General features: G+C 42.3%; 1 protein-coding gene across 1 annotated transcript in view; it reads right to left on the bottom strand.

The window, feature by feature from the left end:
- Positions 1-21,306, bottom strand: part of CA4 (carbonic anhydrase 4) — a 58,529-nt gene that overhangs the window by 36,398 nt on the left and 825 nt on the right. The gene's annotated exons all lie outside the window — the stretch shown is intronic.

Below are 21,306 nucleotides of genomic sequence, written 5' to 3'. Positions count from 1 at the left end.
TCTGGAGGCAAAGTGTTCCACGGATTAATTTTTCTAACTGTCATGAAATTTCTCCTGTTCTAGGTTGCTTCTCTCAGTATATTTCACGAATCAAAAAGAGGACTGTGAAAATATTTACAGACATATCTGGAAACAAACTGCTTCAACTCCTACCCTCAAAGCGACGCTATAGACTAGACTAGAGTAGATAAGAATAGACAAGAATAGAATAGAATAGACAAGAATAGAATAGAATTCTTTATTGGCCAAATGTGATTGAACACACAAGGAATTTGTCAGATACACACAAACATACCATGTATAAACTGTATAGGCCCGGGGGAGATGTCTCAGTTCCCCCATGCCTGATGGCAAAGGTGGGTTTTAAGAAGTTTACGAAAGGCAAGGAGGGTGGGGGCAGTTCTAATCTCCGGGGGGATCTGGTTCCAGAGGGTCGGGGCTGCCACAGAGAAGGCTCTTCCCCTGGATCCCGCAAACCGACATTGTTTAGTCGATGGGACCCGGAGAAGGCCAACTCTGTGGGACCTAACTGGTTGCTGGGATTTGTGCGGCAGAAGGAGGTCCCAGAGATATTCTGGTCCGATGCCATGAAGGGCTTTATAGGTCATAACCAACACTTTTAATTGTCACCGGAAACTGATCGGCAACCAATGCAGACTGCGGAGTGTTGGTGTAACATGGGCATATTTGGGGAAGCCCATGATTGCTCTCGCAGCTGCATTCTGCACGATCTGAAGTTTCCGAACACTCTTCAAAGGTAGCTCCATATAGATAGCATTACAATAGTCGAACCTCGAGGTGATGAGGGCATGAGTGACTATGAGCAGTGAGTCCCGGTCCAGATAGGGCCGCAACTGGTGCACCAGGCGAACCTGGGCAAACGTCCCCCTCGCCACAGCTGAAAGATGGTTGTCTAATGTGAGTTGTGGATCGAGGAGGATCCCTGGATTCTGAACAAGAATTAATAACACATCCACACATGTGTAGAGTGATGCATAGGAGACAACAACTGAAGGATTATTACAAGAGAAAATGAGGCCACCTGTGGTTGGGTGGGGCTCCAGTAATTAGGGCTGCTGCTATAAATAGCAGTGTGTGGGTTTGGCCTGTGTTGCTGTTTTCTGGACTTCGTTTGTTGATTTTTTCACGCCTTTGAAACAAAGCAGAGCAACGTTTGTGAGTGTGTGTCTCACTTCGTTGGAAGAAGGAGTGTGAAGTTTCTTCACAGCTGCTAGCTAAGTACGTAATGACTGCTTAAGGGAAATTGTACAGACTACCCAGTTGTTTTGGGACAAGTGCTCTTTGCAATACAAAAAGAGTGCTTAGTTTATTATGAATTTTGTGATAAAGAATCTTGTTTTGAATTTTCAAATGTGTGTGTGTCTGCAATTTGTACCCTTGAATTTTCAGGAGGCTCCTACCAGAGAGCCCGGCAGAACAACAACAACAACAACAACAACAACAACAACAACAATAATATATTAGATTTGCATGCCACCCTTCTCCGAGAACTCGAGGCGGCTCACAACAATAATAACAAAGTACTAATCCAATATCTAAAAACACAATTTAAAAACCCTTATTAATAAAATAATCACACAACCCAATCAAACCAGTAATTAGGGGAGCATTTATGCTTCTGGCAGCACCCGTTTGCCTAGCTACTCAGCCTGAGGCGGGGGGGGGGGGGCTGACCTAGGAAGCAGAGTGCAGGAAACGCGAAGCAAATTGTCAGTCCAACGAGCGAAGCTGGTAAGGTTCTTAAGTCGAGGACCTAAGAGTTCACTTGAACAATGATGATCGCTCAAGTCATTCCCGCCTGGTCACATGGCTGGCAAGCCACTCCTACCCAGTCACATGGACATTAAGCCACACCCATAAAATAAGCCACACCCACAGTGTGGTAGTAAACATTTTGGCTGCCCATTACTGGCTGGAAGCACCTGCTTATTCATGGAAAGATTCAAACCAGAACTCAAGTAACTCAAGGAAAGTGAACACAAGAACAAGGGGACACAATCTGAAGTTAGTTGGGGGAAAGATCAAAAGCAACATGAGAAAATATTATTTCCCTGAAAGAGTAGTAGATCCTTGGAACAAACTTCCAGCAGACGTGGTTGGTAAATCCACAGTCACTGAATTTAAACATGCCTGGGATAAACATAGATCCATCGTAAGATAAAATAAAAAAAATAGTATAAGGGCAGACTAGATGGACCATGAGGTCTTTTTCTGCCGTCAGTCTTCTATGTTTCTATGCTTGGTACAGCGTAGGGGAAAGGTTGATGGGAGGGGCAACCCCCCAACTCACTCATTAACTCAAATTACTAAGTGCAGCATGTAAATACCATGAGAAGAGTAGACAACCTTTGCACCCGCAACCTGGTTAGATAATTTTCAACGCTCCGATAGTTCTTTCCTCTTGTCTTAGGCTGAATCAGTCCCATCTGCTGCCTGAAGGCTGTTCTGTCGGGCTCTCTGGTAGACTCCTCCCAAAAATTCACAGGTACAAATTTCAGACACACACACACGTTTGAAAATTCAAAACAATGTTCTTTATAATGAAAATTCACTTAAACCAAGCCCTCTTTTGGTATAGCAAAGAGCACCGGTCTCCAAACAAACTGGTAATTTGTACAAGTCCCTTATCAGTTCTGTGATACTTAGCTTGCAGCTGTGAGGCAATTCACAGTCCTTCTTCTTTCACAAAGTGAAACACACTTTGCTCTGGTTTAGTTTCAAAGTCAGTAAAGCAGTCCCGAAACACAACGATCAGATAATCCTCCACAATGGCCAAACCCACAGGCTGCTATTTATAGCAGCCTCACTAATTACCACAGCCCCACCCAACCACAGGTGGCCTCATTTTCTTTGATAATAATCTCTCAGTTGTTGTTGCCTATGCATCGCTCTCCGCATGCGTGGCTGTATCATTAACTCTTGTTCCGAATCCAAGGAGGAGCTAGATAATTGATCTCCTTCTGAGCTGTCTGCCCCTCCTCCCTGTCACTCATGTCTTCTTGGTCAGAGGAGCCTTCATCTTCAGATTCCACCGGGGGCAAAACAGGCCTGCAGCATGTGGATGTCTCCCCCACATCCACACTCCTTGGGGCAGGAGCTGGGCCAGAGCTAACCACAACAAAGGCCATCATACTTTCTGGACTTCACCTCTAGTCAAGATAGGCTAGGAACAATGGGAGTTGTAGTCTAATATCATTGGCCGGGGAGTGGATAGCAGAAAAATAGAGTTGGAAGAGACCTTGGAGGTCTTCTAGTCCAATCCCCCTGCTTAGGCAACCTGGAATTGAGGAGAAGATTTCTGACTGTGAGAACAATTAGTCAGTGGAACAGCTTGCCTCCAGAAGTTGTGAATTCTCTAACGCTGGAAGTTTTTAAGAGGAGATTGGATAACCATTTTCTGAAATGCTGCCTAAGCAGGGGGTTGCATTCAGAAGACCTCAAAGGTCCCTTCCAACTCTATTTATTTTATTTATTTGTTTGTTTTGTCAATTATGTATTGGTAATATGCAAAGGTCAGCAATTCAAATCTCATCACCGGCTCAAGGTTCACTCAGCCTTCCATCCTTCCAAGGTGGGTAAAATGAGGACCCAGATTGTGGGGGCAATAGCCTTGTTCTGTTAAAAAGTGCTATTGCTAACATGTTGTAAGCCGCCCTGAGTTTAAGGTGAAGGGTGGCATAAAAATCAAATAGATAGATGATAGATAGATAGATAGATAGATAGATAGATAGATAGATAGATAGATAGATGATAGAGATAGATAGATAGATAGATAGATAGATAGATAGATAGATAGATAGATAGATAGATAGATGGATGGATGGATGGATAGATAGATGATAGATGGATGGATGGATGGATGGATGGATGGATGGATGGATAGATAGATGATAGATGGATGGATGGATGGATGGATGGATGGATGGATAGATAGATAGATAGATAGATAGATAGATAGATGATGGATGGATGGATGGATGGATGGATGGATAGATAGATAGATGATAGATGGATGGATGGATGGATGGATGGATAGATGATAGATAGATAGATAGATAGATAGATAGATAGATAGATGATAGAGATAGATAGATAGATAGATAGATAGATAGATAGATAGATAGATAGATGATAGATGGATGGATGGATGGATGGATGGATGGATGGATGGATGGATGGATAGATAGATGATAGATGGATGGATGGATGGATGGATGGATAGATAGATAGATAGATAGATAGATAGATAGATAGATAGATGATGGATGGATGGATGGATGGATGGATGGATGGATAGATAGATAGATGATAGATGGATGGATGGATGGATGGATAGATGATAGATAGATAGATAGATAGATAGATGATAATGAGAGAGAGAGAGAGAGAGAGAGAGAGAGATGATAGATAATAAATAAATAAATAAAAATGTTTATACACATTATGGTATGAGTAAGTGAATAACATTAGGACAGGGGAGGGAAGGCACATTGGTGCACATGCACACCCCTTACTGACCTCTTAGGAATCAGGAGAGGTCAACAGTGGAGAGTCTAAGGGTAAAGTTTTGGGGGTTAGGTGATGATACTACAGAGTCAGGTAGTGAGTTCCATGCATCAATTACTGTACTCGGTTACTAAAGTCGTATTTCCTGCACTTGAGTTTAGAGCGGTTTGTTTTAAGTTTGATCTGTTGTGTGCTCGTGTGTTGTTGTGGTTGAAGCTGAAGCAGTCGTTGACAGGAAGGACATTGTAGCAGATGATTCTATGGGCTACGCTTAGGTTGTGTTTAGGGCAACTTAGTCTTAACCTTCTGTTCAGAATTAGAATAACTTTCTGTTATTCTAATTCTAAAGTGATCTTAAGGTTTGTCTAGGTTATCTTCCAGGGTTTATGGAGATGAGGAGCCAGGTTGCTAAAAATTGGGGAAAAGAATTTAGATGGAAATATCCCAAATATAAAACAAAAGGCATTTCTGAGATATAATCCCTGAGTTATTATGGAGACTCAGGCAACGGGACAAGAATGTTCATGTGCTTTGAATAAAAGCTGAGAGGCTCCGATGAATTCCAGGCCAAAAGTTTCGCCTGTATTTTTAGCTGCAGCTCTTAACTCAGTTTGATAAATGGAAATAGAGTTTCCAGACTTCCTGAGAGACAAGAGATATTCAATGCAATTCCCAAGAGAATTAAGGTCAGCTTAGCCCTAATTTAAGATCACATTTGGAATACTGTACTGTGTTCAGTTCTGGAGACCTCACCTACAAAAAGATATTGACAAAATTGAACGGGTCCAAAGACGGGCTACAAGAATGGTGGAAGGTCTTAAGCATAAAACGTATCAGGAAAGACTTCATGAACTCAATCTGTATAGTCTGGAGGACAGAAGGGAAAGGGGGGACATGATCGAAACATTTAAATATGTTAAAGGGTTAAATAACGTCCAGGAGGGAAGTGTTTTTAATAGGAAAGTGAACACAAGTGCCTTTTGTCCCCTGTCCAATTGTCTTCCCTTTCTCTCACTTATCATATATATTTTCTTTCTTTCATATATCCTCTCCTCTAAGTTCACTTTACCCTTATATATATTACTACATGTCTATTTTTCTTCCTATGTATTTGTGTATTGGACAAATGAATAAATAAAATAAAATAAAATAAGAACAAGGGGACACAATCTGAAATTAGTTGGGGGAAAGATCAAAAGCAACATGACAAAATATTATTTTACTGAAAGAGTAGATCCTTGGAACAAACTTCCAGCAGACGTGGTTGGTAAATCCACAGTAACTGAATTTAAACATGCCTGGGATAAACATATATCAATCCTAAGATAAAATACAGAAAATAGTATAAGGGCAGACTAGATGGATCATGAGGTCTTTTTCTGCCGTCAATCTTCTATGTTTCTAAGATCAAGATAGCCCAGGCTGTGTACAGATGTTTTACATTTTATTGAATTAGGATCTCTTGAGTAAACCGTTCTTTTATGAACTTCCCACATTTTGTAGCCATGTTAATCAGTGGTGAAATCTACTTACCTTCCCTAACAGTCCGGAAGCGTGTGCTTTGTGTTCACTTTTTCACCCTCTGTGCATGCACAGAAGGCTAATTTATTTCAATTCAATTCAATTCAATTCAATTTATTGGATTTATATGCCGCCCCTCTCCGAAAACTCGGGGCGGCGAACAACAGTCATGAACAATATACATGAACAATATACAGTAAAAAATCCAATACTAAAAACTAACTTAAAACCCCTAAATGTATAAAACCAACATACGTACAAACATACCATACATACAGTTGTATCAGCCTAGGGGGGGGAAGAAGTCTTAATTCCCCCATGCCTGGCGGCAGAGGTGGGTTTTAAGGAGTTTACGGAAGGCAGGGAGAGTAGGGGCAGTTCTAATCTCTGGGGGGAGTTGGTTCCAGAGGGCCGGGGCCGCCACAGAGAAGGCTCTTCTCCTGGGCCCCGCCAAGTGGCATTGTTTCGTTGACGGGACCCGGAGAAGGCCAACTCTGTGGGACCTAACTGGCCGCTGGGATTCGTGCGGCAGAAGGCGGTCCCGGAGATATTCTGGTCCGGTGCCATGAAGGGCTTTATAGGTCATAACCAACACTTTGAATTGTGACCGGAAACTGATCGGCAACCAATGCAGACTGCGGAGTGTTGGTGTGACATGGGCATATTTGGGAAAGCCCATGATTGCTCTCGCAGCTGCATTCTGCATGATCTGAAGTTTCCGAACACTTTTCAAAGGTAGCCCCATGTAGAGAGCGTTACAGTAGTCGAACCTCGAGGTGATGAGGGTATGAGTGACTGTGAGCAGTGACTCCCGGTCCAAATAGGGCCGCAACTGGTGCACCAGGCGAACCTGGGCGAACGCCCCCCTCGCCACAGCTGAAAGATGTTTCTCTAATGTGAGCTGTGGATCGAGGAGGACGCCCAAGTTGCGAACCCTCTCTGAGGGGATCAATGTTTCTCCCCCCAGGGTAATGGATGGACAGATGGAATTGTCCTTGGGAGGCAAGACCCACAGCCACTCCGTCTTGTCTGGATTGAGTTTGAGTTTGTTGACACCCATCCAGGCCCCAACAGCCTCCAGGCACCGGCACATCACTTCCACTGCTTCGCTGACTGGACATGGGGTGGAGATGTATAACTGGGTATCATCGGTGTATTGATGATACCTCACCCCATGCCCTTGGATGATCTCACCCAGGGGTTTCATGTAGATGTTAAATAGCAGGGGGGAGAGGACCGACCCCTGAGGCACCCCACAAGGTGAGAAACCTGGAGGTCGACCTCTGACCCCCCACTAACACCGACTGCGACCGACCGGAGAGGTAGGAGGAGAACCACTGAAGGACAGTGCCCCTCACTCCCAACCCCTCCAGCCGGCGCAGAAGGATACCATGGTCGATGGTATCGAAAGCCGCTGAGAGGTCAAGAAGCACCAGGACAGAGGACAGGCCCCTGTCCCGGGCCCGCCAGAGATCATCCATCAACGCGACCAAAGCAGTTTCTTTGCTGTAGCCGGGCCTGAATCCCGACTGCTGAGGACCTAGATAATCGGCTTCTTCCAAGGACCGCTGGAGCTGGAGTGCCACCACCTTCTCGACAACCTTCCCCATAAAGGGAAGGTTGGAGACTGGACGGTAGTTGTTAAGCATGGCTGGGTCCAGGGAGGGCTTCTTGAGGAGGGGGCGCACGAGCGCTTCTTTATAGAGTGATGGAAAAACTCCCCTCCCCAAGGAAGCGTTGGTAATCTCCTGGGCCCAGCTCCGTGTCACCTCCCTGCTGGCCGAAACCAACCAGGAGGGACACGGATCCAGTAAACAGGTGGCGGAACTCACAGCTCCAATAGCCTTGTCCACTTCATCAGGTGTCGCCAAGTCAAACTCCTCCCAGACAGCTGGACAAAGACGTTTAGCCCCAGTCACCTCGACTGACTCGTTGTCAGTCGACTCTGTATTACAATTGGAGTCGAGGTCCGCCCGGATCCGGGCGATTTTATCAGCGGAAAACGTGTTAAAGTCCTCGGCACTACTCTGTAAGGGCTCCCCAACTCCCCCCTGATTAAGAAGGGAGCGGGTTACCCTAAACAGAGTGGCCGGGCGGGATTCCGCTGATGCAATCAAGGCGGCATGATACGCGCATCTTGCCGCCTTGAGCGCCACTTTGTAAGTCTTAACATGTGCTCTTACAAGTGTTCGATCGGATTCGGACTTACTCTTCCTCCATCGCTTCTTTATTTCAAAATAAATAAAACAGTGATGCGTGCATCCTCAGGAAGAAAAATCTCATGAGACGGGAGAGAGAGATTTTACGGAAATTTTTATGCTTTCAGCATTATTGTAGGTTGGGGACTATCTGAATCGCTTCCCAAGAGGGCTTTTCTGATTGGCTCTAGAAAGATGGCTAATATGTCATCTGGGTGGTGGACATGTGAAAAGGCAAAAAAAAATTGGGGTTAAAATTAGGAGACTAATAGAAGAAACAATAAAACATCGTGTCTATTGGAAACCAGAAATTTATCTATTGGGAATTATTACAGGTGATTATGAATGGAATGGAATGGAATGGAATAGAATAGAATTTTATTGACCAAGTGTGATTGGACACACAAGGAATTTGTCTTGGTGCAGATGCTCTCAGTGTACATAAAAGAAAAAGAGACATTTGTCAAGAATCATGTGGTACAACACTTAATGATTGTCATAGGGGTCAAATAAGCAATGAAGAAACAATCAATATTAATAAAAATCTTAGGATACAAGCAACAAGTTACAATCATACAGTACTAAGTGGGAGGAAAAGGATGATAGGAATGATGAGAAAAACTAGTAGAAATAGAAGTGCAGATTTAGTAAAAAGTCTGACAGTGTTAATTATTTGTTTAGCAGAGTGATGGCGTTCGGGGGGAAAACGTTCTTGTGTCTAGTTGTCTTGGTGTGCAGTGCTCTGTAGCGACGTTTTGAGGGTAGGAGTTGAAACAGTTTGTGTCCAGGATGTGAGGGGTCAGTAAATATTTTCCCCGCCCTCTTTTTAATTTGTGCAGTATACAGGTCCTCAATGGAAGGCAGGTTGGCAGCAATTGTTTTTTCTGCAATTCTGATTCTCCTCTGAAGTCTGTGTCGGTCCTGTTGGGTTGCAGCACCAAACCAGACAGTTATAGAGGTGCAGATGACAGACTCAATGATTCCTCTGTGGACAGTTTGGGCTTCCTGAACTGGCACAGAAAGAACATTCTTTGTTGTGCTTTTTTGATGATGTTTTTGATGTTAGGTGACCATTTTAGATCTTGAGATATGATAGAACCAAGAAATTTGAAGGTCTTTACTGTTGATACTGTGTTGTCTAGTATTGTGAGAGGTGGAAGGGTTTCTCCTAAAGTCTACCACCATTTCTACGGTTTTGAGTGTGTTCAGTCCTAGATTGTTCTGGTCACACCACAAGGATAGTTGTTCAACTTCCCATCTGTATGCGGATTTATCATTGTCTCGAATGAGTCCGATCACTGTTGTATCATCTGCAAACTTCAGTAGTTTAACAGATGGATCGTTTGAGATGCAGTCATTAGTGTTTAGAGAGAAGAGAAGTGGTGAGAGTACACAGCCTTGGGGGCACCTGTGCTAATTCTACATGTATCTGATGTGATTTTTTCCTAGCTTCACCTGCTGCTTCCTGTCTGTTAGGAAGCTTGTGATCCACTTACAAGTGTGTCCAGGTACCGCTAGCTGATTTAGTTTGGTTAAGAGAATGTCCGGTAGTATGGTATTGAATGCTGAACTGAAGTCTACAAAGAGGACCCTAGGGTAGGTCAAAAGAAATATACTACCCAATAATAATACACATAGTGACAGCAGCTAGAATAACATGATGAGCCGGGGTGGCGCAGCAGGTAGAGTGCTGTACTGCAGGCCACTGAAGCTGGCTATAGATCTGAAGGTCAGCGGTTCAAATCTCATCACCGGCTCAAGGTTGACTCAGCCTTCCATCCTTCCAAGGTGGGTAAAATGAGGACCCGGATTGTGGGGGCAATAGCCTAGCTCTGTTAAAAAGTGCTATTGCTAACATGTTGTAAGCCGCCCTGAGTCTAAGGAGAAGGGCGGCATAAAAATTGAATAAATAAATAAATAATAAATAAATAAATGACAAAGGAGTTACAAGAAAAATAAGAATATTACTTAACATGGAACAGATTGTATGATTGGCTAAAGAATAAGGAAAATAAAGTATAGAATGTGCAACTATCAAATATCGGCTGTATATAGATGTAAATAAAATAAAAAGTAACAGAAAACAAAGGTGCATGTATAGAAGAGCAGATAATAAAATGTAATTAGATTAATATATTAATATAGAATAGAATAGAATAGAATTTTATTGGCCAAGTGTGATTGGACACACAAGGAATTTGTCTTGGTGCATATGCTCTCAGCGTACATAAAATAAAATATACATTTGTCAAGAATCATGTGATACAACACTTAATGATTGTCATAGGGGTCAAATAAGCAATGAAGAAGCAATATTAATAAAAATCTTAGGATATAAGCAACAAGTTACAGCCATACAGTCAACATGGGAGGAAATGGGTGATAGGAATGATTAATATTGATATTAGATAGAGGTATGAATATATGTTTATGTATTTTGATTAACCGATCTGTAACTGTAGCAATGACATATATATGCTTGTATTTTGTGTTACGTTTTTGTGCAAAAAAATAAAATAAAAATTTTAAAAATAGAAATGTGAATAAAATATCAAGGAATGTTTTATTTCTTCACCATCTCACAAAGAACATCAACCCCAAAATACCAGCAAGAGAGAAATTAGAAATGGTTTTGCAGAGAAAAGAGAGGTCGAAAAACCCAAGCCTCTTTCTCAGGAGCGGGGGAAAAAATGGAGAAATGAAAGGAGAACTTTTAACACCATTCACCAGAAGGATTTAAATAGCTGGAGCTTTGGAGTGGATTAAAAAGGAAACTATGGTTCTTTATTAAGAAATGGAATTTGCAACAGGCCCCCGTTTAAAAAAAAGGATTTGGTAAATCCATAAAAGGAAAAGCTGTTAAGTTTAAGTTTAAGTTTAATCAGATTTGTATGCCGCCCCTCTCCACAGACTCGGGGCGGCTCACAGCAACAGCAACACAATGTACAACAAATCCAATATTTAAATTAATTTTAAAAACCCCACAAGTTAAAACCAATCATACACACTAGCGTACCATACATAAATTTTATAAGCCTAGGGAGAAGGAACATGTCAATTCCCCCATGTTAGTAATGTCAATGGGGGAATCATGGCTGGATACTACTTTTTCAGCCTTGAGATTTTTAAGTAATATGGACCAACTCTCAGAATTCCCAGTAAGCATGTTTAAATGATGTAGACTTGAATTTCCTAGCAAGCACGGTTTAAGTTGTGTGGACTTTAACTAGTTCTAGGCTGCATTAAAGATAGAATCAAGATCATGCGGTGTTAATACCACTTTATAAGGCCTTGGTAAGGCCACACTTGGAATACGGCATTCAGTTTTAGTTGCCACGATGCATAAAGGATGTTGAGACTCTAGAAAGAGTGCAGAGAAGAGCAACAAAGATGATTAGGGGACTGGAGGCTGAAACATATGAAGAACGGTTGCAGGAACTGGGCATGGCGAGTTTAAAGAAAAGAAGGACCAGGGGAGACAGGATAGCAGTGTTCCAATATCTCAGGGGGTTGCCACAAAGAAAAGGGAGTCAAGCTATTCTCCAAAGTACCTGAGGGTAGGACAAGAAGCAATGGGTGGAAACTAAATAAGGAGAGAAATAACTTAGAACTAAAGAAAAACGTCCTGACAGTTAGAACAATTAAACAGTGGAACAGCATGCCACCAGACGTTGTAAATGCTCCAACACAAGAGGTTTTTAAGAAGATGTTGGATAACCATTTGTCTGAAGTAGTGTAGGGGTTCCTGCCTAAGCAGGAGGTTGGACTAGAAGACCTCCAAGGTCCTTTCCAACTCTATTATTGTTGTTGTTGTTGTTGTTGTTATTATTATTATTATTATTATTATTATTATTATTATGTCAGTACAACACAGCAAACGAGATCACTATGCTGGATTTCGTATTTCATCACCAGTCGGGCGCTTCCCAAGCACCTAGGACTGCGTGATGTAGCGGCGAATTATGTTTGCCAATCCCAGTAAAGCAGCCTTTTGCAATTGACAGATGGAGATTTTGTCAATTCTGATGGTTTTCAAATGTCCGCTGAGATCTTTTGGTACTGCGCCCAGCGTGTCAAGTACCACTGGGACCACTTTCACTGGCTTATGCCGGAGTCATTGCAGCTCGATTTTTAGATCTTCGTATTTCACTAATTTCTCTAGCTGCTTCTCCTCAATTCTGCTGTCGCCTGGGATTGCAATGTCGATGATCCATACTTTCTTTTTCTCCACGATCACAATGTCTGGTGTGTTATGCTTCAGAATTCGGTCAGTCTGAAGTCGGAAGTCCCACAGTAGTTTTGCTTGCTCATTTTCAACCACTTTTTCGGGCTTATGATCCCACCAGTTCTTTGCCACTGGTAAATGGTAGTTCTGGCACAAGTTCCAGTGGATCATCTGTGCCACAGCATCATGTCTATGCTAGTAGTTAGTCTGTGCAATCTTTTTGCAGCAGCTGAGTATGTGATCGATTGTTTCATCTGTTTCTTTACAGAGTCTGCACTTTGGATCATCTGTTGATTTTTCAATTCTGGCTTTGACAGCATTTGTTCTAATGGCCTATTCTTGTGCCGCCAGTATTAGTCCGTCTGTCTCCTTTTTGAGTGTTCCACTTGTAAGCCATGACCAGGTCTTTTCCTTATCCACTTTGCCTTCAATCTTCTCCAAGAACTGGCCATGCAATGCTTTGTTCCGCCAACTGTCCATACGGCATTGAGTTACAGTTTTTCTGTACTGGTCCCTTGTTTGCTTCACCTTGAGAAGCTTCCTATTGTTGACCTCCATCAATGCTGACTCTTTGCTCCCCTTCACATAGTCAGCTAGTGCATGCTTCTCTTCTTCCACTGTCTGCTTCACTTGCAAAAGTCCTCTGCCGCCTCTTTTCCTTGGTAAATACAGCCTGTCAATGTCACTGCGGGGGTGTAGTGCATGATGGATCGTCATTAATTTTCTGGTTTTCCTGTCCAGGTTGTCCAGCTCTGTCCTTTCCAGCTCTTCTATTATTATTATTATTATTATTATTATTATTATTATTATTATTATTAATATTATTCACAAAAAACAGTAATACACAGCAAATGAGATTTATATGCTGGATTTCGTATATTATCATTATCATTCCCAGAATTCCCCTGTAAACATGGTTTAAGATGCATGGACTTCAACTCCCAGAGTTTACCAGTCAGCATGATTTAAAGTGTATGTACTTCAACTCCCAGAATTCCCCAGAATAATATAACATGTGTGCGCTTACAGGCTGGGGAATTCTGGGAGCTAATCTCACACATCTTAAAGTTGCCATGGTTAAGAAACATTGCCTTAAGCCTGTCAGGAGTGTGTATGAAAACAAAATGCTACTCTAAGGAAAGCTTTGGGCCGTGCTATTTTTATTTCATGTTGCTTGCTTTTGTCATTATTTGAAATATTTTTAAAATTTGAATGTTGTTTTGTCTTTCTCCAAAGCGGAAACTTTCTGATCTCCATGTTTATGAACCTGTCCTTAGTTGTTAACTGCCTTTTAATAATCTTTCCTTTTTTATCTTCACTGGTTAATGTTTGTTTAGCTCTCTGCATCTGAATGACAAGGTTCATTTCCAATGTTTTTACAGCCCTTAGAAAGCTTATAAGCCAAGAGGGAAAGTTGATAAGGGGTTTTTTTCCCCATTTTTCTCCTGTTAGTTTGAAAAGTTTGGTAGGACTCCAGGAAAGGCTTATGAATCTTTCACACTCACTGGAAAGGAACTAGTTCTCATGGTTAAGGATGAGAAATTTTTTATTTTATTTTTATTTTATTTATTCATTTGTCCAACACACAAATACATAAGAAGAAAACTAGACATGTAGTAATATATATAAGGGTAAAGTGAACTTAGAGGAGAGGATATATGAAAGAAAGAAAATATATATGATAAGTGAGAGAAAGGAAAGACAATTGGACCGGGGACGGAAGGCACACCAGTGCACTTATGTACACCCCTTACTGGCCTCTTAGGAACCTGGAGAGGTCAATCGTGGAGAGTCTAAGGGAGAAATGTTGGGGATTAGGGGTTGACACAATTGAGTCCGGTAATGAGTTCCACGCTTCGATAACTTGATTGTTGAAATCATATTTTTTACAGTCAAGTTTGGAGCGGTTAATATTAAGTTTGAATCTGTTGCATGCTCTTGTGTTGTTGCTGTTGAAGCTGAAGTAGTCATTGACCGGTAGGACGTTGCAGCATATGATCTTGGGGGCAATACTCAAATCGTGTTTTAGGCGCCGTAGTTCTAGGCTTTCTAGGCCCAGGATTGTTAGTCTATTTTCGTAGGATATTCTGTTTCGAGTAGAGGAGTGAAGGGCTCTTCTGGTGAAATATCTTTGGACATTTTCAAGGGTGTTGATGTCTGAGATGTGGTATGGGTTCCAGACAGACAAATTGGCATTTAACCTTGAAAAGTGTTCAGAGACTACAACCGGTCCAAAACGCAGCAGCGCATTCAGGGGCGGGCCACCATTCCCGGCGCTACCGGAATGGACTGGGAGCACGGGAGTGCAAACGCGTGCGCCTGGCACAGGATTCCACTTCTGTGCATGTGCAAAAGCCAAATCTCATGCAAGGACGCACATGAGAGAGATTTCTAGATTTTCCCGAAAATAGACCAAAATAAGGTAAGTGACCACTGCCGCTTGCCTCACTGCTTGCCCCCACTCACCCCAGCGTGCTGCAAGTGGCAGCTCCAACCCACCGTGAGTGGCAGCTATCCACAAGCAGTCCACCTGCAGCCCGCTCCCCCACGTCACCACCTGCTGCACCGCAAGCGCACCGTCCATCCCTTACCTTGGAGCTTGCGTGTCCTCCTCCAGAGGCGCTGTGCAGATGGACCATGGCACGGGGAGCAGGCTGGGTGGCCCCAAACCCTGCCCGTGCAGTTTGCTCTGTACTCTCCTGCACTACAGGCATCTCTCGGTGCAGCAATGGCGCCCTGAGCAAGTCGGGGCCTTCGGGAACACAGCGCTGCTCTCAAAGGCCACGACTCACTTGGTGTGCCGTCACTGCATGCGCCAAGAGATGCCTGCGGCACAGGAGAGCAGAGAGCAGGCCACACGGCAGGAGCTCGGACAGGCCGCTTTTGCTTCAGGTCCCAGCTGCCGCTCTAGGCGCCACAGCAAGATTTGGTTGCTGCACATGAGCATCAGTCGAAATCTTGCACACGGAGCTCCTCCCGGCAGCAAAAATTGCTGGTTTCTTTCCTTCCGCGCATGCATGGAAACACAAAACCCCGGTAATTTTTACTGGAAAAGCACTGGTTGCGCATGCACATCATGTGCACGCCCAGCGGCAATAGAGCTAAACTACACGCTCCATTGCCATCACCGGAACAGCATTCCCCACCGTTCTGGGTCGGGCTCATCCCTGCCCACATTACACCAACACTCCGTGAGCTGCATTGGCTCCAAATTGGGCTCCGGACACAATTCCTTTGCCATCAGGCCTGGAGCCAGTGAATGGTCCCATCTTGTCTCGGATGAATGATTATGAATGTTTTAATATTAAGGGTTTTTTAAATTGTTTTTTATTGTGTTTATATTGTTGTTCGCTTCCCAGAGTCCATAAGGAGTTGGGCTGCCGATAAAACTCAATAATAATAATAATAATAATAATAATAATAATAATAATAATAATAATAATAATAATAATAATAATAATATAATAATAATAATAATAATAATATAATAATAATAATAATAAAATAATAATAACAACAATAACAACAACTTCAACAACAACAACAATAACCAGGTCACCATACCAAATTTAATTTAAATTGCCATGTTGTCATTTTGCATTTTTATTGCTTTGAATTAAAAATGTCATTGTTGTTAACTTATTTTCTGGGCTTTGCTGAGTTACTTTGAAAAAAAATTAAAAAGCAAACAAGATGCAAATAACATAGACAAATGGATAAAGTGATACTGTGTATATATTGATTGGCTACCTACTACCCTGTTTCCCCGATAGTAAGACACCCCCGATTGTAAGACGTATCAGGGGTTTCAGGGGGGTCGGCTAATATAAGCCGTACCCCGAAAGTAAGACATATGTCTTACTTTCGGGGAAACACGGGGGTATTGCCGGGGGGGAGCCCGATGACGTCGCTTCCAAGCTCCCCATGCGCCCCTCGCCTTCGCCTCGCCGCCACCGCCTCTTCCCCGACTTGGCAAAGCGAAGGACGGCGCTGGTCCGAAGCGAGCCGAGCGGGTGGCGGCTTGCAGTGAAGGCGCTCGTCCCAGCAACCGAGTCCTGCCGAGGCTCGGCTGCAAGCGGCCAGCGAGGCCGACCAGTTCCGAGACGAGCGGCCGGAGCTGCGCCCTCCTTCGCCCACCTCCTTTCCGGCAGGCAGGTGGGGCTGCCCAACTGCACAGAGCGGCTCCTCCCCTCCAGACACACGCTTCCCCGACACGCGTCTGTGGCTCCACGCGTGCACGCCGCTTGGAGCCCTGAGGTTGAACTTGGAAAAGGGCTCACGAGGCTCCTGTCCCGCGGCTGCCCTTCTGGACTCTGGGGAGATGCCTTCGGGAACGCGACCCTTTCAATTTTTTTCCAATGTAAGACATACCCCGAAAGTAAGACGTAGTGGGGCTTTTGGGGGTAAAAAGAAAGTAAGACACTGTCTTACTTTCGGGGAAACACGGTATGGAATTAATCAGGGAGTAGAGTAGAGTAGAAGAGTAGAATGCCAGAATAGAATAGAATAGAATAACAGAGTTGGAAGGGATCTTGGAGGTCTTCTAGTCCAACTCCCTGCTAATTTCAAAATAATAATAATAATTTATTAGATTTGTATGCTGCCCCTCTCCAAAGATGAAATTAACAGAGAAGAGAAGACTATATAACAGTATACTATACTATACTATATTAATATCAGAATAACAGAGTAGGAAGAGAACTCAAAGGTTTTCTAACCCAACCCCTTGCTGAAGCATAATCAAAGTAGTACAATAAGATAGGACATGTTATATGATATATTGTACTATTAACTAATATAAATTCTAAGGAAGAAACATTACTATTTATATTAAGGCAGAATTTTACCCCTTTTTTCCTCTTTTTCCTCTCAGCCTCCTCCAATTCCATGCCTGGATTTTTGCGTCCTTCCCCACCTCCCCCTAAATTAAACATATTCACAGATATTTATAATATACTTTTGTGTTTTTGCCAAGTTTATTATTGACAAGATTAATTATTTATTCAAGGACTACTTTTCTCAATCCAAGGAAAACAAGCCAAGCCTTTCTTCTATCTATCTACACAATACTGGCATATCAAGATAAGCTTTTTTTAAAATAAAAAAAATCGAAACACGCTTCTCAGGAATTTAGGCTGCAAGCTTGAAACATAATCACGCTAGTACATTTCACACCGTGAAACTTCCTTGCGAGTAAACATGGATAATAGTGACAAAGTTAAGTTAACGGAGGCACTGTGGATAACAGCCAGTCTATGGATGTCTTATGTAATAACTTGCAGTCAAAAAACACTCACAAAAGACTATAAAACATATTTCTAAATCGATACGGATGGAGTTGATGTTAAACGGGATAAATTCCTCTCCGATTTGGCCAGCCAGTTGGGACCATTTTCTGAGAGTTCAGTGCAAATTTCACTCAGAGCCCCTACCCTCTTTCTCCCAAAATACCGTATCTTTCAAAGTATAAGACACACCAGAATATAAGACGTGCCTTATTTTTGGGGAGGAAAATAGGGAATAAAGAATCTGGTTCGAAGATATTCATCTGGCTAGCGTCCTTAATCTGGTCAGCTTCAGCACATTATTTTATCCCCTGGTTAGGGCTTTAAAAAAACCTTATTCAGAGAGAGTAACAATGAAAGAACGTGTGGAATGCTGTGTTCAGTTCCGGAGACCTCACCTACAAAAAGATATTGACAAAATTGAACGGGTCCAAAGACGGGCTACAAGAATGGTGGAAGGTCTTAAGCATAAAACGTATCAGGAAAGACTTCATGGACTCAATCTGTATAGTCTGGAGGACAGAAGGAAAAGGGGGGACACGATTGAAACATTTAAATATGTTAAAGGGTTAAATAAAGTTCAGGAGGGAAGTGTTTTTAATAGGAAAGTGAACACAAGAACAAGGGGACACAATCTGAAGTTAGTTGGGGGAGAAAGATCAAAAGCAATGTGAGAAAATATTATTTTACTGAAAGAGTAGTAGATCCAGCAGAAGTTTGTTCCAGGAAATTTCTCCTTAATTCTAGGCGTCTTGTCTCCTTTTGTTAGGGTCTATCTATTGCTTCTTGCCCTGCCTTTGGGTGCTTTGAAGAATAGGCTGACCCCCCTCTTCTTTGTTGCAGTCCTTCAAATATTGGAAGGTTGCAGTTATGCTCTGCTCAAAAAAATAAAGGGAACACTTAAAAATACAAGTAAATCAAACTTCTGTGAAATCAAACTGTCTACTTAGGAAGCAACACTGATTGACAGTCAATTTCACATGCTGTTGTGCAAATGAAATAGTTGTGCAAATGAAATATTCAATGAGAATATTTCATTCATTCAGATCTAGGATGTGTTATTTGAGTGTTCCCCCTTTTTTTTGAGCAGTATATTAAAATTATAATTAAAATGAGGGTTAAAAAATCTGAATGAGGTAAGTAAGAATACAAGAAATGGCATGGATTTACTAGAAAAAAGCAAATAGCCGATAGCGTTTTGAACTTGAATGAGAATAGAAAACAATCTTTGAAGCCCAGATGACAAAATTAGAAAAGGAAGTAGCACAGGATAAATAATGTATACCAAAACAAAATAGATATAAATTAAGAATTTTAATTCCAGAATTTGGTGATTCATACTATATTGTATTGTCCTGAAATCTGGAGGTGTGTGATTTTGTATGTTTGTAAGGATGGAGAAAAATAAAATAAAAAATATAACCATTTTCTTCCTTCCTTTCAATTAGACATACCCAATTCCTGCAACTATCCGTGATACATTTTCGCCACCAATTTGTGTATTGCATAAGAAGTGCATTAAAAAGACTTTTATGCAAATCTCTCCAGCTACGCTCCAAAACGATTTACAGTCTGGTCTGATTTATCTATCGCCTACCAATTTTATAATGCAAATTTCGGGAGGGGAAGGAATGGACAATCAGTCAATCGATGTATATTTATCCATCCCTTTTCTGCAGAATTCATTTGAGTGCTGAGCACATGGGAAACAGCAAGCTCCGATTTAACATTTGGAATACTGCATTCAGTTTTGTCACCATGATGCAAAAAGGATGTTGAGACTCTAGAAAGAGTGCAGAGAAGAGCAACAAAGAGGATTAGGGGGCTGGAGGCTAAAACATATGAAGAACGGTTGCAAGAGCATGGCTAGTTTAATGAAAAGAAGGACTATATTCCGATATCTCAGGAGTTGCCACAAAGAAGAGGGAGTCAAGCTATTCTCCAAAGCACCTGAGGGCAGAACAAGAAGCAATGGGTGGAAACTAAACAAGGAAGTTTTTAAGCAGATGTTGGATAACCAACTGTCTAAAGTAATGTAGGGTTTCCTGCTTGAGCAGTAGGTTGGACTAGATTCAGAAGACCTCCAAAATCCCTTTCAGATCTATTCTGATTGAGATTGAATGTATTTTTTTAAAATACAGATTTTGGAGAGAGACACTTGGAAAGAAATATCAAGGAGAATTTTTAGTAAAGTCTCATTCTTAGTCTCTCCCTCTTCCTTCCTCCCCCCTCTTTCTTTATTTCTCTCTCTCTTTCTCTCCTCTCTTTCTTTTTCTCTGTTTCTCTTTCCTTTCTCTCTTTCTCTTTTCTCTCTCTCTCTTCTGTTTTCTCTTTCTTTCTCTCTTTCTTTCCTTTTCCCTCTCTTTCTCTCTCTTTCTCTCTTTTTTCCTCTCTCTCTCTTCTCTCTTTCTCTGTCTTTCCTCTCTTTCTCTCTCTTTTCTCTTCAAACTCTCTCTCTTTTCCTCTCTTTCTTTCCTCCCCCCCGTCTCTTTCTCTCTCCCCCTCCCTCTCTTTCTCTCTCCCCCTCCCTCTCTTTCTTTCCAGGGAGAATCTGATGCAAGGCGCATGGTTTTACAGCATTGCGCGGTTACCGCGGCTGCGGAGAAAACCGAGGTGTGACGACGGGTGGATGACAGCGGCAGCTGGACAGGAATCAAAACCAGAGATCGCAGGGTTCACTTGGCAGCGCGGAGCGAAGGATCCCCGCCGCCAGGCTTTCGCCAATCTCGGAAGCAAAACGGCCCAGAATGCGGGACAAACACACCACGCATCCAAAAACCAGCTCAGTCCGAATCTGCGGAAACCCCCCCCCCCCCCTTGCAAAGCAAGGCGGCCCCCTTCCCCTCTCCCTTCCTCCGGTCCCCAGGCTTAAGTTCCCTGAGCTTCGTGCCCGAAAGCAGAATTGCAAGAAAATATTCTTTGCAGAATCTACACAAAATGTTCTATCGGTGGCACCTCCCTCCCCCACCCCCCAAGACTGGCAAAAACACATCCTGGAATTTCCCCTAAATGTTGGAAGTGCAAAACACAATTAGGGACCTATAGCTGCTCCAAAAAATAAAGAAAACACTGAAACAACACAATATAACTCCAAGTAAGTCAAACTTCTGTGAAATCAAACTGTCCATTTAGGAAGCAACAGTGATGGGCAATCAATTTCACCTGCTGTTGTGCACATTCAACTTTGTACAGAACAAAGTATTCCGTGAGAATATTTCATTCATTCAGATCTAGGATGTGTTCTTTGAGGGTTCCCTTTATTTATTTTTTAGCAGTGTTTATTTATTTATTTATTTTAAATTTTATTTATTTTTGTCCAATACACAATAATACACAATAATAATAGAGGATATATACGAGTAGAATGTATCAAAGAGAGTATGGAAGAGAAATATAGGAGTAAAATATAACTAGAGAGAATAGCAGAAAATATAAGGGATAAAAGAGATAGAAGAGATATAATGGATAGAAGAAATAAAAGAGATAGAAGAGAAGATATAGGAGATATAAGAGAGACTGTAGGACAGGGGATGGTAGGCACTCTGGTGCA

The sequence above is a fragment of the Erythrolamprus reginae genome, chromosome 1 (assembly GCF_031021105.1).
Source record: "Erythrolamprus reginae isolate rEryReg1 chromosome 1, rEryReg1.hap1, whole genome shotgun sequence".
Lineage (NCBI taxonomy): Eukaryota > Metazoa > Chordata > Lepidosauria > Squamata > Dipsadidae > Erythrolamprus > Erythrolamprus reginae.
Note: the sequence above shows the minus strand (reverse complement) of the source record. Positions and strands in the feature narration are given on the sequence as shown.